Genomic DNA, 20,667 nt, shown 5'->3' on the forward strand with positions numbered 1-20,667 from the left:
GCAATGGACAGGGAGAGCGGATGGCTCAATCTACTGGTCTTTATTTAGCAAGGTCGCTCAGGACATTAGTAGGTTCGGACACAGGCAATGTAACACTCCCCTCCACACACACACACACATACTTGCAGACACTATCAATGACATTGTTGTCAGCAGAACTCTGAAGAGGCAAGCACTATTAAGAGCCTGTCTCCATTTACAGTATATTGGTCTTCTTTATGGAACGTAGGAGTTATAAATCTGTTGTTATGGCTGTCTTCAGCCTCTAACTTAGGGAAAAGGTCTGCAGTCACAATTTCTGATCAGTGCATCCTTCATTACCACCTGACAGCATCTGTAGGCTATGTGTTTTGAGAGTCAAAACAACCAAGTGTAAAACTTAAAATCATCACCACACCATCACCAGAAACATAAACTTTAATATTTCAAACAGACAAATTTATTGGCGTATTTGACCCACGATAAAACCAATCAGTTCACTTGAAATGAGACATTACTTGCAGTGAAGGATTACCATCAAATAATTGGCCAATCTCTTGCGAAGCACCAGCCCCTGAAATTTTGAAAATGGGAGGACTGTATTTTTCAGTATCTACGTTTTGATAAACCTACCCGTCGCCACCGAGTCCAACCAATGGGTTCGTGGGTTTCATCGACTCTGAGGTTGAACTTTGTCTCTTCGAGTCACTGCAGCTTGCCGAGCAAACAGTTGCTACTTTGTTTCTCACTGGGAGGAGAGGGCTTTGTTTGTTCCTCACAAGTGTCACCCCTCAGGGGTGCCTTATAATTCTGGAATGTTTCCCTATCCTGTCTTGCTTTTATAGCCACGTTGCTCTATCGAGTGGACGGTGGGTCACGGAGGGCTGGGCACACCCCTCATAAAGGTCCCTGTTCAGGAAAAATGGAGGACTTTTTTATGGATCTAATTGGAACTTGGCAGTGCGACCATGTGGGCTGCTGGTAAGGATTAGACCGGTGGCTCAGTTGGCTGACTCCTGATGGAACACTATGGACCCAACGCAGACGCTTCCCTTGTTACCCTGGAGGGAGAGGGACAGTGTGTGTATGTGTGTTGAGAGCATGGGGATGGGGAGGTGGTGGGAGGCTACAGCCCTGCTCCAAAGCGATTTGTCTCGGCCAAAAGGTTCCCTTGTCCTTCACAGATGGCTGGGCATGCACCCCCATTAGTGGTAGAGAAAGAAGCGCAAAAGGAACAGCGAGGCAGAAGAGACACCTGTGTGTCTGCTTAGCAAATAAACTCTTGCTGTGATCTATGTATGCACTGGATTTGTTTTATACGGAATGTAATTTACACTCAATCACAGACAAAAACACATCATGGAATATATCCAATGCAGGATCTGGAAAGAAAACTTACTGAGGCAAGCAGAATCCCATGACTCCTTTGAAAGAATTAGCATTTTCAACCCATGGGGGGAAAATGACAGGGTAAAACAGACAGGAAAAGGAAGCTGGTCCAAGAAGGGAAGATACCAGAGGGTAGGGTGGGGGGAAATTATTTCTACATACTGCATTAGGCCTTTTCGAAGTTCAATGTTATGGAAGGTTATGGAAGCCTTAAAAATAATTTTCTCATACTAAAGGAAAGAAAAATGTAGTTTGGCAGCCATCAAAGTGTTTTGTTTTCTCCCCTCTTGCATTCTTTTTGCAGACACCGCAGGGTAGGTATTGAAGGGCTGAAGCATGTCAGTTTGGCACAGTTTCAATGATGTGTTCTGTATTGGGGGAACAGTAGCTCATTGGGGTAAAGAGTTCAGAGTGTGCAAGGGGAGGCTGCGAGCAATTTCATGTGCATCTAACCTCTCTCTCACCCACCTGTATTTATTTCAAAGTTGCCCACAACCCCCATGGATGGATCTCTCCCTACAGCTTTGATTCTCTATAGTTGTATCAGTGTAGCATTGGTAACGGCTGCTAAGGTAGGCGTGCCTCTGAGGATACATTAATGGCGAGGTCTTTGGCTGAATGCATGTAAAAACCAACTCAAAGAATTGACAGGATTCTGTTGCTTTGACAGAGATGATGGGGGGAAATAACTGTTAAAAGACTTTGCATTAGATATTTCAAACACGAAACATGCACTCAATATACAGTATGTAAGCAATCATAAAGGTTATCCTATGAATATACTCGTAGCTAGCTCAGCAGTTGTTGAATGTAAATGGCAGACAGCTAGTGAGCAGAGGTGCCAGAATCTCTTGGCTGTCAGTAAAGGACCAAACGCACGGAAAATGATAATTGACACACATCATTTGACACGCGTCAACTGATGCTCTTGTGGCACAATGCAGGCATCAGATTTAAAATTCCAACATCACAAGACCCACACCAATTTGTCCTGTTGTTCTTTGTATTTACGGCTGTATTAGTTGGATGCAGTGAATGGATGAAAGGAAAAATACAGAGGATGAAAAGGAAAAATACAGAGGAGGAAAATGAAACCGTAAAATAACATGTTTAATTTACTGTTTCACAGTAAATCATTATGTTTAATGTTTGATGGTTATTAATATGTGCTTTAGAAGGTAACCGCCATGAAATAATCAGAAAATTACTTTTTATTTCTCATATTCACTTGCTTTGTTCTCACTACCACTCCATCTTCTCGCTTGAACACTGTTGTGCTGTCTCTCTCTGTCATTCGTGCTCTCAGCTTGCTTGTGCTATCCCTCTCTTTTTTGGCTGCAGAAAAACAGCGTTGGTCCTCATTTGATGCTCAACAACAGAAATAAGGTCGGAGTAGGGGTGTCAAGGCAGTTTGACGTGCCTCATTACGCTTTTGGTGCACGTTCAGCCATTCAAAACATTAGGTGTACTTCAAAATGCACGCACCAGATGCTTCGAGTGCGTTTGGACCTTTAAAGCAACTGAAATCGTTATTTTAAGCTTATAAACCCCCCAAAAAACTGAATTGAATGAATGACTTGAGACTCTCAGAATTCACAACTATGAAGCAGCTAATCCTGGTACTCTGCAAACGTTATGTGTCATCAGTCAGATATCATAATAATGTGAGGCATGATTTATAATACTATCAGTTATTTTCACCACAACTGGCCAACTATGCCACTGTTATCAATAAACACTACTTTTTAGTGTCATTTTGTAATAGTGTTGTGTAATGTCAAGACTAGTTTTGCCTTTTCTCTGACTGGTTAAATGACTAGGAGGGCCTCAACAATGAGAAAATGCATTTATTTTGTCAGATCTATATAGAAACAAGTTTGTGGTAATGCTTGCTCATCATATCGTGTTTAATAACATGTAAACCGAAATAATTTTAATCAAAATTGCAGTAATGGCTGGACATTATGATATTTGTCATTTTACTGCAGCTTCTCAGCCCTTACATTATACATGTATTTTTTCATATTTGACACAATTTTACTTGTGACACTATCAAAAAAGAAAAAGAAAAGAAAATCAAAAAAAGATAAAGTTGCTGAGGAGAAACTTCCCAAGAGCTAGTGAACATCAGCATCAGAATGGTGCACTTTGACGATAACCCTAATTCCTATTCACGGACTAAAGAAAAGTGTGCAATTTTAAAGACAAGGCATCTTTTCTAAAGAATCCATGATTTAGTACTCAGGAGTTCACTATCTAGGGGAGCAACCAGTGTGCTGATTGGCTAAGAGTTTACAGTTCTTGCACCTGAGGAAATATAATTGGCATGGCACAAAGGCAATACGACAGCATAATCATCACCATGTTGACCAGGGTAATTTGAACTGTCTCATGCTCTTACACACAGACAGTCTTTGACAGAACACTTCTCCTTGACAATAATAATATATGTGGGATCATGCTCTATTATTTGCTTGAGAGGGAGTCTAAAAAAGGTGGTATGAGGAATGATGATATACCCCCTAATATCCCTGGATAGCAATGACAATAACAATGTCAAGAGGGTCATATGAGAAATGCATTTTACCTGCTGCTGCACAAAGTAGCACATTGCAAAGGCTTTTACATTCTAGTTATGACCTTAATAACTACCAGCTTCTGGTTAAATAGCCATGAAGTGACAAATCATCAGCTGGCTATATTATTCAATATATAAGATTTTTTTCTGAGCCAATAAACAGAGCTATTTGTGGACCTGTGAGATAGGTTTAACACATTAGCCTCAGATACAGGCCCAAGAGGGGTAGACCATTCTGCAAATGTCAGCTGGTGTAATATTTGCTTGTTTAGAAGAAGCAACAAGTAGACATGTGAAAAACACTCGCTTATTGCTGGATATACTGTTTGCTGCTGTGTTGTAGCGCTTATGACAACTGAGCCCGTAAAAAGGAAGTACATACACAAAGGAAGAAGGACACCACTGACCGAAGACCAGCAGCAGCACCTCTCACTCAAGAATCTGCGTGACATCAAAACCAGGAAGTGAGCAGCAAAGATCTCCAATGACCCTGCTTACAACCACCTCATCCAGAAAATCCCTTTTGGGAAAATGGGACAGTTCTATCAGAAACTGCACCACCCGACACCCACCTGACAGTTTCTGCCTGAAAGCAGTCTCTGCTCAACAAGCCATCTACTTTAGTTTGCTGCATGAATTGGAAAAGTGCTCTATATGCTTGACCTTATATCTAAAGAAGTGAATGACAAAGAGCCATGGGCAGTGATGGTCCTTAAGTAGATGATAATCGAGAGCTCCCCAGTGGGGCTTTTAAAGACCATCAGCACTGAACCATAGAGCCCAAATATGTACAATAGCAAATCACGGTTGACACCTCTTAACTGCACAGGTCAGAGCAGCTAATGGCCTTCTAAGAGAGCACTGCAACCACAAACAACCCATATAGCTGAGTTCACATTCTATCTTTGGAGCGCTTCAGCGTGCGAGCATGGTTGGCTTTTTAGAATTGAGTGGGCCATTCCACTATTTACCGGTCAAGTCAAACAAATTTAATTGTGTTCTCTGAGCAGAGTGCTGTGACAGAAAGAGTACAAAGAAATACAATGTTGTGCAAAGAGGAAGCATGGAAAGAGAGAGTTTTGGGGGGTTAAGGGCAAAACATGGCAGCTTTTAAAAGGCAATTGCAAAGCCATTAGGCACTGACATGGGGAGAAAAGGGGGTGCAGTAAAAGTTGCGTTGGGTGAAATGAAAGGTGGTGGGTACCTTTTATCCACAATTACTGTGCTTATCATGAAAGAGGCACAGTTGCAGTTGCCCATAGTGGCAGTGACTCTTAGAAGTGATGAAGTAAACAAGTGTGTCATTTGAGACAATGACGCTGAAATTGAATTTCAGTCTAAATTTTTCTTTAAAAAAAAAAGAGATTAATTAGCTTTACAACTCAGACAGTGAACGAAAAGTTATGTTCACAACGTATCATACACACACAATGTTATTAGAGAAATGTTGAAAATGCTGCTAAAGCTTATTAAAACACTGTGATTTATATCAGATAGCAATCCTTTCCTCCTGGCAGGTTTAAGAATGCCAAAGTGTTGGAAGAATAAAGACCAAAACAGATGGTGTAGAGAATGGTCACTAATTTTGGGCAGTGGCTGTGGGGACAAACTCACCACAGAAGGAAAAAAAAACACACCGCAATAACAATGCATTGCAGCCTAAATTAGCAATTACAAATGCTGTTGGAAGACTGGATTGTTTCCAATTAGTACCTGGCAATTGTAATTGTGAGATAAGCCTGATGCATCTAAAATAATCGATTAAGACTGGAATACAGTATGCCTGATCAATTTACTAGATCAAAGCAAGCCTAATTGCTTATGAGTTGAAGCAATATCAGATTTATGTATTTGGTGTTATGTCTGTGGGCATGAACACTGAACACTTGTCATGGCGTAAGATGATGAAAAACTCTATTCAGTATGAGTTACTTAAAATCACTATTTTTCTAAAGACACAAAGAAATACTGTACATGTAAATATATGTTTGATTACTCACTACAGACACCTCAAATGTTACTTCAATCAAGCTCATTCAAAGATAATCCTGTCATACATGCTGTATATGTCCTCATCCATATATTTCTAGACTGTGCCAGAGTTGAGAGTGGCTACACTGTCCTTGGAATATAAAATGAGCTCAGAGCAAAAAAACACACAGCAACATGGGAAGGACATGTTTTTCAATTTCAGTAAGTCATGCAGCCTAAGGCCAGTAGAATCTACAAAATGTTTTTAATTATGCAACGTCATACAGGACTGGGCTTAAACCCAGATCCTTCTAGTGGCAAGGCAACAACAAATCACCTGTTTGAGTTGTCTGCTGAAAGATTTTAGTTTGTTTCAGACAGTCTTCATTTGAATTTGGATTTGAATTTAAAAATCCTATGAAATGAATACTGAGACCAGAGAATCATTTTTATTTGAAGCAGCACCAGTTTTTTGGCCACTTATGAGCAGCACTTTGCAGCATGGTGCACATCACAGACATTTGACATGTTGCCAATTTACACATCCAGCAAAAATGTACAGTAACAATATTAGCATGTTTGGGAAGTTGTGTAATTGGCTGCCTGATGAATATTTCACTCTTAATTCATACAGTGTCTGCCTTCTTTTTTTACTGGTAAAAACTATGGCTGGAATTGAGGTGGTTGAGAATAAAGTTATGGGTCAGAAAACTAAATGAGCTGGAAAACGATGCAACACTCTGCAGAGGTGACTATATATAATAGTATATATCTTCTTTCCAGGAGATGCCATATTGCTTTTGTGACATCATTTAGAGCCAGAGTCTGCACAGTAGTGTCAATTGGCAGTACAGGACACGCCCCCTTAACCTGCCCACTGCCTGGCAGATGTCACAGCTGTCAATCATGACATCACACCCCCTTTTAGACATCATCAAAAAAAACTAAAAACAAACTTTAGAAAAATGAGCACTCGGAAAAACATCAGTGCGATTAAAAAACCTAAAATGTCCGAAACAATGTTCAGGAAAAATGTATTGGATGTGTACTTAGATTTTTTAGATTTTGGGTCATGTCCCATCCACTAACATGGAGGGTGCAGGATTTATGACCTGTACTGCAGCCAGCCACCAGGGGAGATCGAGATATTTTGGCTTCATTTTTGGGGATATGCCCTACACCTCATTTTCACTACTGGTCAAAACTGCTATAGAGAAATGTGATTCAATACACTTGGAGTAAGACTTAAGATCCACCATCAATGGACCTTCTGGCCTCATTCATTTAATGTCTGTAATTAGCATTTCACAAATACTTATTAAATGATACTACATCAGAACTTTAATCTAGTGTTCAATACTTTTAAGTAGGACAAAAATATCTCTTGAAACCAGTATTACATTTAATGATTGAACCAACACATTCAGATCTTTAACTTTAGTCCTACTGCTCAACCCCCTGCTGTTATTAACACATCTGCAATTCCACTGCGGTGTGTGCATATGTGTGTGTGTTTGTGGAGATGCTCAATGGCTGCACCGCTTCTTCCTTTAGAAGTTAATTCAAATTAAGCAGAACTGCAGCAAACCTTACAGGCTGCTCAGCTGGTGAAAAAAAGTTTAGACAGTGGAAGAAATATCCCCACTGCAGTGACATGATGCTTAGAGAGAACACCCTGTATGTCCCTGAAGGTTTATCAGAACATTCAGAATATACAGTATATACTTTGTGTAAGTACTTGTATGATTGTACCTTAAATTTACTGCAAAAGAAAAAAGCAATTAGCCTACTCTGGTGATATTTTTCTTATTTGTATATTTAACATATGCTGGAATAGAGCTGTATTGTGATTTATTTACATTTTAAGACAAACCAAGGCATGGATATTTTATTAGTGATGATAGTTAATTAATTTCCTTCATTAATTCCATTACATGTATATTAGTTTGATCTGCATTTTTTTCAATTATCTTTGGGTGTGTGTGCTTCATTAATTTAATGTTACACCGAAATTTAATCAGAATTATAATAGACTTAATGAAGTGTCTCTATTTCATTTAGCAATAATTATGTGACATGTTTATTTTTAACAGGGACAATGTGATCACTCCTTTCGTGACCCTTTGGATGATACAGTGCTGTGTGAAGAAATACTGCACATCTCCTTATTACAAAATACTGACACAAAGTCGGTAAATTAATAGCTCTCAACACTAATTTCCTTGGCATTTCATATTCTCATTTCAGATGAACCCCAATTAACAACTGCATAAAGTAATAATTGCCATTCTTTCTTTTTTTTGCTTTCAGTTAATTAACCAACTCCTTGGGGCAACACAGAAGAATGTATTTGAAAGTTATTGCAAGTGTGGAGTTTTGAAAAGTTGCTTATACTTTCATGATGATGATATTAAATCTTGGCGTGAAGCTTGTTTGGTGGAGTTTTTGTTTTGATCAGCTGGTCATAATGAACCTAGAATTGCTCATTTGCGGCTTCTCTTGATTTGAGTATGACCAGGGGCCTGAACCAGAAATATATCTTTGTAATATATCACTAAACTTTGAGCTTTCTTCTTGAGGTGTTTCCTTAAGCTGTTCGCTCTCTTTCAAGCCTTTTTCAGACATGGAATATGTAAAATTGCTGGCTTAATTTACTGGTTAAAACTGTATTCAGGTATGACAGGATACTTACAAAAAGAATGAATGGAAATGTAAAATATAAAGATGAAGAAAGCTCCTCTGATTATAACTGTAGTTTTTTTCTCTGATTTTTTTTAACCTGTTTTGTCTCATAATGCTAGGGGGGGGGGGGGAAATTATATACTGGTCTACGTTGAGGTTAATCTCCTTAACAGCTACTGTACAATCGACACATTCATAATGTCATGGTTAATTAAACTGATTTTATTTGTGTGTAAGGCCTGATAATTAAGTGATGAATTCATTACAGTGCTCCCAATACAAGACGTGCTCTTAATTTCTCTCTGTGCATGTAAAGTTGCACTGCTGCAGCCTTTATTGTTTGATAAACTGAGCATTCATTTCAGACTTGTGCCATGTTGGAAGTGTTGCAAAAATGTTACTAGGTCTGACCAAGTAATATTTCATGAATCTAGAAAGTGAAACCACACCAGACCAATTTCTCAAAAGAAGGTGTCAGTGCTTTATAAAAGGTCCTTGAACCTTGCTCAAAGAATTATTTGAGGTTTGCTGCATGGGGAAGGCAGAGGAGTGTAGATGGTCAATGCATATTTTATCAGTGAGGACAAAAGGGAGATGCTAGGGGCAGGTTCAGCAATCTGGCAATTCTGGCAAATGCCAGATGGGTTGGCACACCTAGTGGGCCACAAGGCCACTAGCAATGTGGGAAAAGAAATTGTAGTGGGAAAAAAAAAAATTCAACCTGGGCTGCCGGCTACAGCCCACTTGATTTGGGGTTACACAGTCCCAGTTGCCAATGGGCTACCTGTACATGTGCAGCAAATCCCACTGTTGTTCTTTCTCCATCCTTTTAAGTGCATGTGCAAGAGTCTGGACAGATGAGCAGGCTGATTTCAGTAGAGAACAGGGGCAACAAGAGGAGGCTACTGCCGAGGAGAAGTGAAAGGTGTGTTACAATCTCCAGCAGGTGATACTGCAAACGTTAGCTCATGTAGTGAAAGTGTTAACAGAGGAGCTCCAGACCTGAGTCCTAGACCGTTACCTCCTCGGTATGCAAGTGGCATGCGAACATAGCTTTTCAACTTTAAAATGAATAAAGAATAGATTACAGAGTACTACATCTTGAGGCGTTCATGCTTGTGGCTACAGAACAAAAAGTTCTTATGACTTTGGAAACTGACAAAATACTTGACAGGATGGAATTGAAGAACGCATTGATGAGATGTCTTATCACCGCCTATGGTAGGACATGCTATTCTTTTCACTGCTTAAGGCCGCTCACTGTGCTGTGCTGTTTTTTTAAATTATGTCAGCTTATTAGTCACTGGGTCCAGTGAATAATAGTTAAAATAGTGTTAGTGGCATGAAATCCTGACTGTTAAGCCTGATGTATGAATTGCATCAGATCAGTTTAGAACATTTCAGTTGATTGACTATAAATATAGTGCTTTTAATTGATGTCCAATTTAAGACACACTTTCAGGTCATCATGAGGCTAAGCCTATAGGAAAGCTTTGCCCAGTGTGAAAATTAAGTCTTGGCTATTTTGTTTCCCAGTGACAGCATTGCATTTTGTCATACACTACATGCATGACATATGATTATGTCATATTTGTTTTATTTGTGAAGTTATGGATTATAGCATAAGTGCACTGATAGTTGGTTTGCTATTGATTGATTTATAATATTATTTAATGAAACCCAGCAAGTACACCTGCCGTTAGGGTGTCAAACTAATATATATTGCTTAGCTTATATGTTATACATAGCCTGATATTGCTTCATGCAACTCAGAAGTACGTGTGTTGTGAAAATATGGGGCTGATCCAGATGAAAATTGCCAAGGCCGAATTTTGTTCCCAGTCCGACCCTGGCTACGGGGCTTAACCCTCTATAACAGATAATCTTGAAATGGCCAGAACCCAAACCAGACAGGTCACACTGACATGAGAATGCCTTGAGAGACCAGATTACTGGCCTCTGATCCAGCACTTCCAAGAAAGAGCTGCTGCAGCAGGTGTGTAAAATCCCATGCCTAACCTTTATCTGACCTTTAACAGTTGCTAAAGGAGGCCAAGAAACTGGGAAGAAAAGGATGGAGTGATGACTTTTAGGACCTGTTTTGCCAAGTTGTTACTGTAACCCCCTGCTGACACATTGTCCCGAAGGAAAAGGCCAGACACGCACTGATCTAATAAAGTTGGCCACAGCGCTCGAGCGAGCCTTGCAGGAGGGATTAAAGGGGGTAAACATACAACTGGCCGGCATCGCCCAGCTGCTGAGCAGACCAGACTCTGACGGTCTGACTCCATCCATGCTGGGATGATCAAGCCTGACTGCCTCCAGTGTGAATAGCCAGGGCAATTTTGATAGGATTACCTCCAGCATCAACAAAGCCTGCCTTCTTTAACCCAAAAGCCTTGCTACTGTAGTGCAAGTGGATGACCAAGGGTGGAGGACGGACCAGTGCCATAAAGCATTACAGTGAAGTCCTGAGCCAGAAAGTTGCTAAAATTATAAGCAGCACAGTTCAGTCACTCTTATGTGCACTTTGTAATGTTTTTGTCTGTCTTACTTTAGATTTTTTAAAGATTTTACTATTGCTAAATCCTAAGCATTGCTAAGAACGTTTGTAAAATTTCAGTAAAAACTGTATACTGATGTGTGTTTGGAGGGTTTTTAATGTGAAGGATGACCAAGAGCAAGTAGGAGCTTATGAAAAATGAACCCTGTGCCCAAATGAGCAGAATGATAAGAATTATACCTCCTTCATGTTGGAACTTAAAGACTACCTCTGGTGATGCAAAGAACCCGTTTAGACAGATAATACGTCTTTGCTGCTGCAAATCTCAAGTATACAAGTGCCCAAACTTTTTTTTTTCCCCCCACATATCACCCAAGGAAAACAGCCAGAAAATGAATGATGTGTTCCACTTCAGGTAGAGCCTCTATCTAATTTGGCAGCCACAGCTGATGATGTAACCCCCCAGGAGAGGCCACTGGGATGAGCAAAATGGCAAGAAGACTCCATATTAATGGTTTTGGCGGGGATTAGATGGGAAGTATACGAGATGAGGCAAAGGCAGAGCTAAAATGTTGATATACAACAAACAAATTACTCATTTTTTGCTTATCGTAAAAAAATTAAAGCTACTACGTGTACAGAAGTTTTATGTGATTATAACTTTCAAATCATTCTGATGGTTTACGGTTTGTTCGTATTTACAAACTGTTCATGTCAAAGGCCCCAAGTTGTATTCATGAAAGCTTTAGATAATATTCAAGCACACACGGTCTGCCACAGTGTCCACATTAATACCACCACAATCAGAAATGTTTAGTTTTTTTTAACATATTAGACAGTTTCTTTAAGTAGGAAGAAGTCAGTAGTAGCTGCAAAACAAAACAAGAAGTAAAAAAAACGTAAAACGGCAATTCAACTGAGCCTTTTCTGGCTAATAAAGAAGTTAGCAATTAACCGCTAGCTAAGATGTACATAAACTGATCAATGACATACCATAAAAGAAGCCCAGTATAGATGACATGTTTATTGTGTTGTCAACAAAATCCCTCTCGTCCATTTAACTTGAATCTTGAATTATTTGGCAAATGCTCAGGGCCTATCGTTTCAATGCCTTGTGTTGGATCCTTTTGGATAATTTCCCCTTTTATGATTGACAAGTTTATTAATTAGTGAGTTAGATTTGAGAGTAAAGTTTCCAAAATAGTTATAGTGTTATAGGAGTGCAATTGGAGTATGTCCAATTTCAACAAAACTGTTAAAAAAGCCTTTTATGAGAATAAAATTAATATTTATATGCAGGGCTCAAATTCAAGATCTTACAGTGTGGGATGCTGCTCTGTCCTTGGCATCACCATGAAACTCAGCATTAGGTTTTTCCAAACAAATTGTGAATTGGCAGATATACACATTTTTATGTTAAATAAACAAGAGAACACCTTTACTGTGAGCTCTTATTACTGTAGTTTCAGTTCGACAAATAACCAATAACAGCCTCTTGGGATTGCCAGGTTACAAAGTAATATACACACTCTCTATTCACACAGAGCAACATAAAAGCCAGTCATTGTTGTACTCACTGCATTCATGTGCCCTGAGCATTCAAAATAATTACCCACATACCGTACTGTAAATAAACTTACCATCCAAACACTTTTGCTATCCAAGAATCTGGGTTTGCCTCAAAAACTAAAACTATGGTCATTTCTATAAGGAAACTGTCAGATTTTTTTCTGTGACTTTAAAAGTTCTGCATAGTTCCTTTAAATATGCACTGTATGTAGTATTTATATATTTGCAAATTTTGCAATTCTGTGCACCAGTTTGTCCTTACTTTACTGCAGCAATATGGATTATTCTGCCTCACTTCTCTTCAAAAGCAAGGCAATATTGGCTCGGTGGTGCGTTGTGTCTCGAAAATCTGAACATGACCAAGAAGATGTCGAGTAATCCAGGGTTAACGTGCGCGGTCAGATGGAAATCCTGCTCAGATTGCAAAGCAGCATGGGTGTCCATCCTCTTACTACACTGGCTGTCTGTAACCTGAGACAAGCTGCCAAATACTGTAAGAGAACAGGTGTATCAGGTCCATTATACCAACACAGCGGATTCTGATTATTGTTGACAGCTGGGTATAGGTAATCGCATACTCTGCTGCACAGCTGTGGCTTTTAACCCTGTCTTGCCACTTATTAGTCTGGAAATATCAAGTGAAAGACACTGGTCACTTCAGATCCAACAACAACAACAACAACAACTACTACACCTATTTCTTCTGAGAAATAACGTTTTTTTATACAGTGGACCTTTAAGGAAGAGCATTTGAAAGAACATCATCAAAAAGTTACATTAAGCAACACAAATAGCTCAGATAACTGCAGCAACCACCATCACAACAATAATGTTGTTTCTGACTTGACCTTAATGACCTGCATAATAACTAACAAACTAAACATCATACGTTCACTGTATTAAGGTTCTGAAAATAAAATGCATTTTAATGCCAAAACTATAATAGTCATTTTTTGCAGACAGAAACCTGACAGTCATGTGACGTGGAGGCAGGCAAGTAGAAAATAATAGACCATAAAAACTTGAGGCATCACACAATTTCAGAGCTGTTATTGGGAAACTAATGTGTTTTTTGCTGTGGACCAACGTAGCTATTACACATTCTGATGTGAGACTGGGCTGGAAGAAAATGGTGACAGTTAATTATAATTAAGAGAATGAGTCTCCTTAATCTTACGCCAAACCTTTCTTTAGCCTCGGGGTGCTTCAGGGCTGTGACTCCATCACTGGAATGAGACACAAATGAGAGAATTGGGACAACAAAACATCTCACAAAAGGCAGCTGGATGCCCTCAGCACCGCTGTTTTACCTGAGCTCTTTGTGAACATTCACTCTGTTAAATGATCGGTTGTGTAACTGTGTTAAGTGTGACGAATCATTCACTGGGCAGCAGTTTTGAGCCCTCTGAAAATGCATTTGCATCTCGCCTCACAACATGAGAACGTTCTCACCAAGGACACTTAGAGAAAACCAAATCCTGTTGCAGGTCTCAAACCTGTGAGATTTGTGGGCGTCTCTGGACAGCGGGCCAAAATAACTGGAATATTTCTGGCTCGGGTGCTTAATAAATCTTTATGTGCTAGTTTTTATTAAGAGGTATCAAAGCTGGAGAAGCGGCAAACCTAAAGGGAATCCGAGCAGCCTTGGCCCAGGCTTCTGTTGGGAATTCCTTAGGTGGCTGGAACTCGCCGGAGGCATACACCTACATCCGCTGAAGCAAAGTCATAGGGAACACCGGCGAGCTCTTGATGTTCCGAATGACTGGAGAGAACAAGAGCAACACAGAGTCGGCTGTGCCAATACATCCATCATACTCCGGTACCCGGTACCCCCCCGCCGGACCAGGTTCATTGTTTACAGCCTCCCACAGTACTTGTGGAGTGCACTATTGTGAATTTGATGCAGAACTGCAGCCACTGTAGCAAAGCGAGCACATTAACTTAAATGCCTTTTTGCTGTTGCTGGTGTCACTATTTGTACCTATTTAGCATCTGCTTTATTTTGGAGAAAAAAAGCAAATGCAAAAATGCAAATATGGGTTTAATTAATTAACAAACATGCCTCATATTTTATAACACATTTTCAGACAGCTGCCCACCCCTTTTCCCTCCCATTGCATATATCCTTGCAGAGATATTACTAGTTAATGAATATCTATTTTAGTCATACACTTATATTGTCCCCATTACAGTGGTATTATTTCAAACTGCTCCAGTTGCCTATATGGGGCGTAAAAAAGAATGTCTAAGCCAATTTTCCGTGGAAGAGGAGCCTCAAGAACGTGTCTCTGTTAGATAAGTTAATTACCTCATATCCCACGGCAACACACCAGCTTCCCCCTCCCTATACAGGAAGAATGAAAACAACACTCCTACATAATCAAGATGTACTATATGCTAATGCTAATTAACTCACTACTATTATCTTCATCGTGTTACATGCACCTGGTAGGTTAATCACAGAACCATCACACACACACACATATGTATATATATATATATATATATATATATATATATATATATATATATATATATATATATATATATATATATGTATATGAATATATGTTTCAACTCAACAACGTACATCACAGACCTAATTTATTTCACAGCAGAAAGGATTAAAGAATGCGTGGATGGAGTTTTGTGTGAGGTAGGGTCTCTATCTTTTTAAGCAGGAAGACAGGTGTGTGTGTGTGTGTGTGTGTGTGTGTGTGTGTGTGTGTGTGTGTGTGTGTGTGTGTGTGTGTGTGTGTGTGTGTGCAGTGGGAGCGCTGTCAGCATTGTGTGTTCCACTAGTTCAAAAATAGAAACGGATTCTAGTATTTTCACATCCGAGTTAAGGAGTTTTCTTTGTGACTTATGAGCTTCGCTTGGCAGGAGTACAATGGGAGAGTTGAATAATTACAGTGATTGCATGAATAATTGTCATTTTCAAAATAGCATGTCTATTCTTCACACCGCTTAATGAATCGACTGGTTGCCGTGTCACATCGCATGTTAACTGCTGTTTGTTGTCTCCACATGCCTAATGAAAACATTTACATGGCAACAATTGCACATGAAGGAATAATGGATTTAGGGGCATGTTTTGAGTTGCTGCTTTGCTGCAATAATGAAAATCTGCAAGCAGCAGGTCATATAGTTAATATGGAATAATTGATTCTTGGCTCAGTGTGCTATGTCCCATGTGGAGAACAGTGGCATTAAAGAGATCACGACTGGTACAGGGCTACTTTGTGCATACTGTACCTTTCACAATGCCATGAATAGTGGAAGTACCCTCAGCAGAAATGGCCGGTTTTGTCCATAAGGACCACATATTTCATAATGAGTGTTTTCTGAGTGAGCGAATGCCCCTTTCATGTCATTGTGAATAGATTTTATTTTGTTTAGTCTGTAGCTACAATATGTATATAAAAAAAACGCTTCCATGGCAGACTGAGTGGTTCCTTAGCTGTTGTAAAAGGATGCATGGATAAAAGGAGTAGTATTAGTTTTATTTCATTTGTTGTGATGGGACATTAAATAATGACTATTCTCAGGTTTTATCCCCCTCGCATTTGAATAAAGAATGTTCTCTTGGACAAGCCATTTATCAAATAAAATAACTGGATTTGTATTTTGTATGGAGCCTGGGAGGCCCATGGAGAGAAAACAAAAGAATATTTGCTCTTGATTTAATAATTGCTGCTCTAGAATTAATAATTAGGGCTCTTGATTTGATAAGTCATGCATGCAGATTAATTAATTAGAGGCAAAACTGCAAAAAACAAAAAAATTGTTATGCCGTAAAGGTGCAGTGTGTCGCATCTAGCATAATGGACTTGGCAGAAGTATGTTTTAATTGGTGTATAATCAAAAGAATTGTTGTGTCTTCATTCAGAATGAGCCCTTTAAATCCACATAGGGAGCCGGTTGTCTTTCACAGAGCCAGGTACATTGCAACACCATATTTCTACAGTAGCACAGAGTGGACAAACCAAACATTGGCTCTGGCCTTTTGTGTTTTTCATACAATTTCGTGGCCAGCATAGGTTCTCCTACGTGCATACTAGTTGGTTGGGGTGGGCGGTGGGGGTTTTAACCTCACCATTAGATGCCACTAAATTGTACACAATGGAGATTACACAAACCTGAAGAAATCCAAGAGATCCATAATGAGGTTATAGTCACGACAAGAGAACAGCATGGGGGTGAATTCCATTAATATTGAATTATAAAATTGAGAGCACAAATTATTTAACTGAGACCACAAATTATTACACTGAGAGCATGGTTTACTAAATCGAGAACACAAATTACTAAATCGAACACAATTCTTTTTCTCCATGCCAAGCCCCCCTTCCCCTAGGCTTCATAATTTAGCAATAAAGTTAGTTTGAGAGGCCAAAAAACATTGTAGTGTTTTTTTTCCGTTTTTTATTACAATCTAATAAAGAAAAAGTGGAGTTTAGAGTACATTACAGGCAATATTCTATGTTTATAGTAGTGTCCACAACGCCTGATATACACTACCTAATTCCTCTTTGTTTGCTCTACACTCGACACTATTAAAAACGCATCAGTGAGCCGCACCGTAGCACAGGGTGACATGTTCATTCATTTTGATGAGCATGAGCACTAAAGTTCATTTTGAGTCAATGTCACATATGTACGTATACCATTCGGATGTTTAAATACTCACTAAAGCACCAAATGTGCAGTAATCCAACATTGAAAATAGTCTTCAACAAATGCATTATTTAATCCTGTTTGAGTAACATTTGCTATAAATAAATAAAAAACAAGGACATTGCTGAGCCTTTTTAAAAATAAAACTTTATTTGTGACCCATTTAGATTCAGATTTACATCATAATAGAAGCATATTTGGTTTGAGGCTGAGTGCCACCGAAAGGTAGGCAGTCAAAAAGTCAACAAGGTTTTTGTGTTTTCATGGGATTTGCTAACAATAAAAAAAATGAAAGAAAATGCCAGTCGTATCCTTTACAAGTGGCAGCCTTTAATGTTGCCAAACATAATGAAAAGAGTGGATAAAATATTTGAGGCACTTGTCGCTGATTTTTAAATCATTAAACACCTTGGCTGTGTTGTAGAAGTCTCTGCTGTAAGTGTCTGAGTGTTAGACATAAGTAGTGGGTGCAGATAGTGGCCCCTCGTTGTTATGGAAACAACCCTTTTTTACGTTGTGATAAAACGGATTCCGAACAGCGCTTTTTCAATTAAAAGAATGAGAGGAGGAAAAAAGCTGAATAACATAAATTAGTCCTTGACATGACAAAAGTTTGGCAACCCCTGGTCTGCGCTTGGACCACTTTTGCACTGCAGCTTTCCATCAGCCTGTTTTATCAGCAGAGAATCCAGCAGCACTACAGTAGCAGCTCACAGCCAAATTAAAAAGGGGTAGACTGCCTTTCTGCTAGATACACTTTTGAAAATAAAAAATAGTCATAATTCTATTCAGTGAGAATTAGACATGTCTCTTAACCTATGTTTAGTTTTACGAAATGTTAAGACATTACATTTAGAGTCTTTCCAAATGCTGCAATTAAAATGTCCCTGATTTGATGCTGATTTGTTTATGGATGCAGCGTGAGCTTGAGCAGCACATAATCCTGCATGTCAGCGCTGCTTTGCTTCAAGCTGTTTCACATGTTGTCAGTGTTATGCACTCCAGTCGCTCAGCAAGTACACTAAGAACCCCCCTCCACACACGCGCACACATAAACATGTTTACTTAGGTCACTTTTGGGGACATTGCATAGACTTTTATTCATTTCCTGGAGACTTACCCTAACAATTAACTAACCCTTACCCTAACCATAACCACTGACCCAAAAAAACATATTTTCCCTCAGATAGGGGACACAGCTTTTGTCCCCAGTGGGGCAAGCCATCCCCAATTAACTGGTCTTTAGTCTGAAAGGTGTCCCTGAAAGTAGGTTAAGTCAGACAACACACAAACACACACCTTTCACACAAAACCAGCTGCACACATAGTCAGCATGAGCGCCTGTACGAGGCGTGTTTTTTACTGGATTATCCCAACTCCACCTCAGCTGTAAAAAGCTTTAAATTGGGGAAAATGCTCCTCCTTCGCTTGATATCTTGCTGGCTTAATGACTAATAAACCCTCTTGTTGGAGCTCAAAGTCAAAGGAGCAGCAAAACAAGCAAACAAACAGCTCTAATAAACATCACTAAATACAACCTTAAAAGTCACAAGTGCAAAAGCTTGAAGAACACAAAGGGTGCATGTTTATTTTTAAATATTTGGGACTTAATTCCAAAAAATGCTTCTCTATGGAGGTCTTTCTGGAGTGAGACAGCTGTAAAGCAGCCTCTGCATCTTTAATGTATCATTACCCCCCTCTGCTGGTACAAAAATGAAACAAACACAGTGAGATTCACAAGGGAAGTATATTTAAAACATCTTTGCCACCTCATTGTTATGACCCAACACATTCTGCCTTGGTGTTAAACAAGAAGAAACAGTATAACACTTGCTGTGGATTTTATTAGTCGAGCAGAGTACTGTGACTCATTTCCAAGTCAGCGGCTGGAGGAGTTGCTTCAGTATGCGATGTGCACCTCTCACAGGATGACTCCCTCTCTCTCTCTCTTTCTCTCTCCCCTTGCTCTCTCTCACTCTTTCATTCACATTTGAATTCATTAGCTCTGCTACCATGTTGCAAATGCAGGGAGGAATGTAAATTAATGTGACAGAACAGATATTAACAGACGTCCACTAATAACGTCAACTGATGGTATCAGGCAGAGCACAGTATTCAAAAACTCTCTTCCATTCCAGATGCCTCACTTGTCTCCCCCTGAGTTACAGCTATTCTCTCCATCCACCATCTTCCCTCCATTGCCCCTTCCCTGTGGCTTCTCTATATGCTGTCACACATGGCCTCCTCCAGGCCATTACGCTTTGTTTTGTGTCATGCCCGTGGATGCCGGGGCGAGTGGTGTACGGATGATTTCAATCCATCTCAGGAACCCCATTCCTCCTCTACCCTTCCCTCTGTCTCTCTGTCAGACAGACACATCCTCTGTTTATCTCTATCTCCCCCTCAGTGCTCCATTCTCCACCTGCGCCAGTGCACCAGTGCTGATGGATGTAAAGTGAAATTGCTAACTTACTTTCCTCCACCTCTTTTTGCACAGAGCTCGACTAAAACATGCGATGTGTATCTGTATCTTGTCTTGAGAATGAAAAACATGTTAATGAAGGGTGTAAACGCAAGCAGAGCACTGCATCTAGGGGTGGCCTGGCTTGCAATGTGATTGGATCCTTGCCAGGGCCACATTTACACCTGGTATTAAAATGTGATCTGAATCCAGACAGCACCTGATCAACAGGCCTTTGCATTTACACCTGGTATTAATAAGCATTCTCAATATTATCATTATCTCAATCCTGCCTGCATAGTGCTCAGATCTCAGTTAGGCAGGACTAGCACACTTCATGTCAACAAACGTGGCAGGTCAAATGAAGCAATGCCATAATTTTTGCAATGGTACCACCTCCAAATGTGGTCTAGCCGATCCATTTGCATCCCAATCAATCTGTGTGCATTTACACCTTGCATTAGCATGTGTTTTTCTCCATCCAGGTAGGGTATCCACATAGTGATTACATGTTAATGTGAGATGTACAGTAAATGAGATAAATAAGCCGATTGATGGTAAACAAACTCCACCTATTCCTGCTATTTCAAGAGAGGCTGTTAAAAATCTACGAACACTTCTTTGGCAAAGAAAATATATGTTGAGCCAACACAGCAGCACCTTTTCCATTGACCTGGGGCACATTGTGGTTGTTGAAAAGTCTGCAAGTTCCCTCACAAAATGGGCAGATTTGAAAGTTTATCATAATAGGGCAAAAGGTCTGCCATCAGATGTCACTATCCAGTTTAACACCTCTTGTCAATTCCAGGTCTAAATGGAGTCTAAAAGATTCAGAGTCTTTTTCGTGTAGCTGATATT

The sequence above is a fragment of the Scomber scombrus genome, chromosome 23, assembly GCF_963691925.1.
Source record: "Scomber scombrus chromosome 23, fScoSco1.1, whole genome shotgun sequence".
In the NCBI taxonomy this organism is placed as follows: domain Eukaryota; kingdom Metazoa; phylum Chordata; class Actinopteri; order Scombriformes; family Scombridae; genus Scomber; species Scomber scombrus.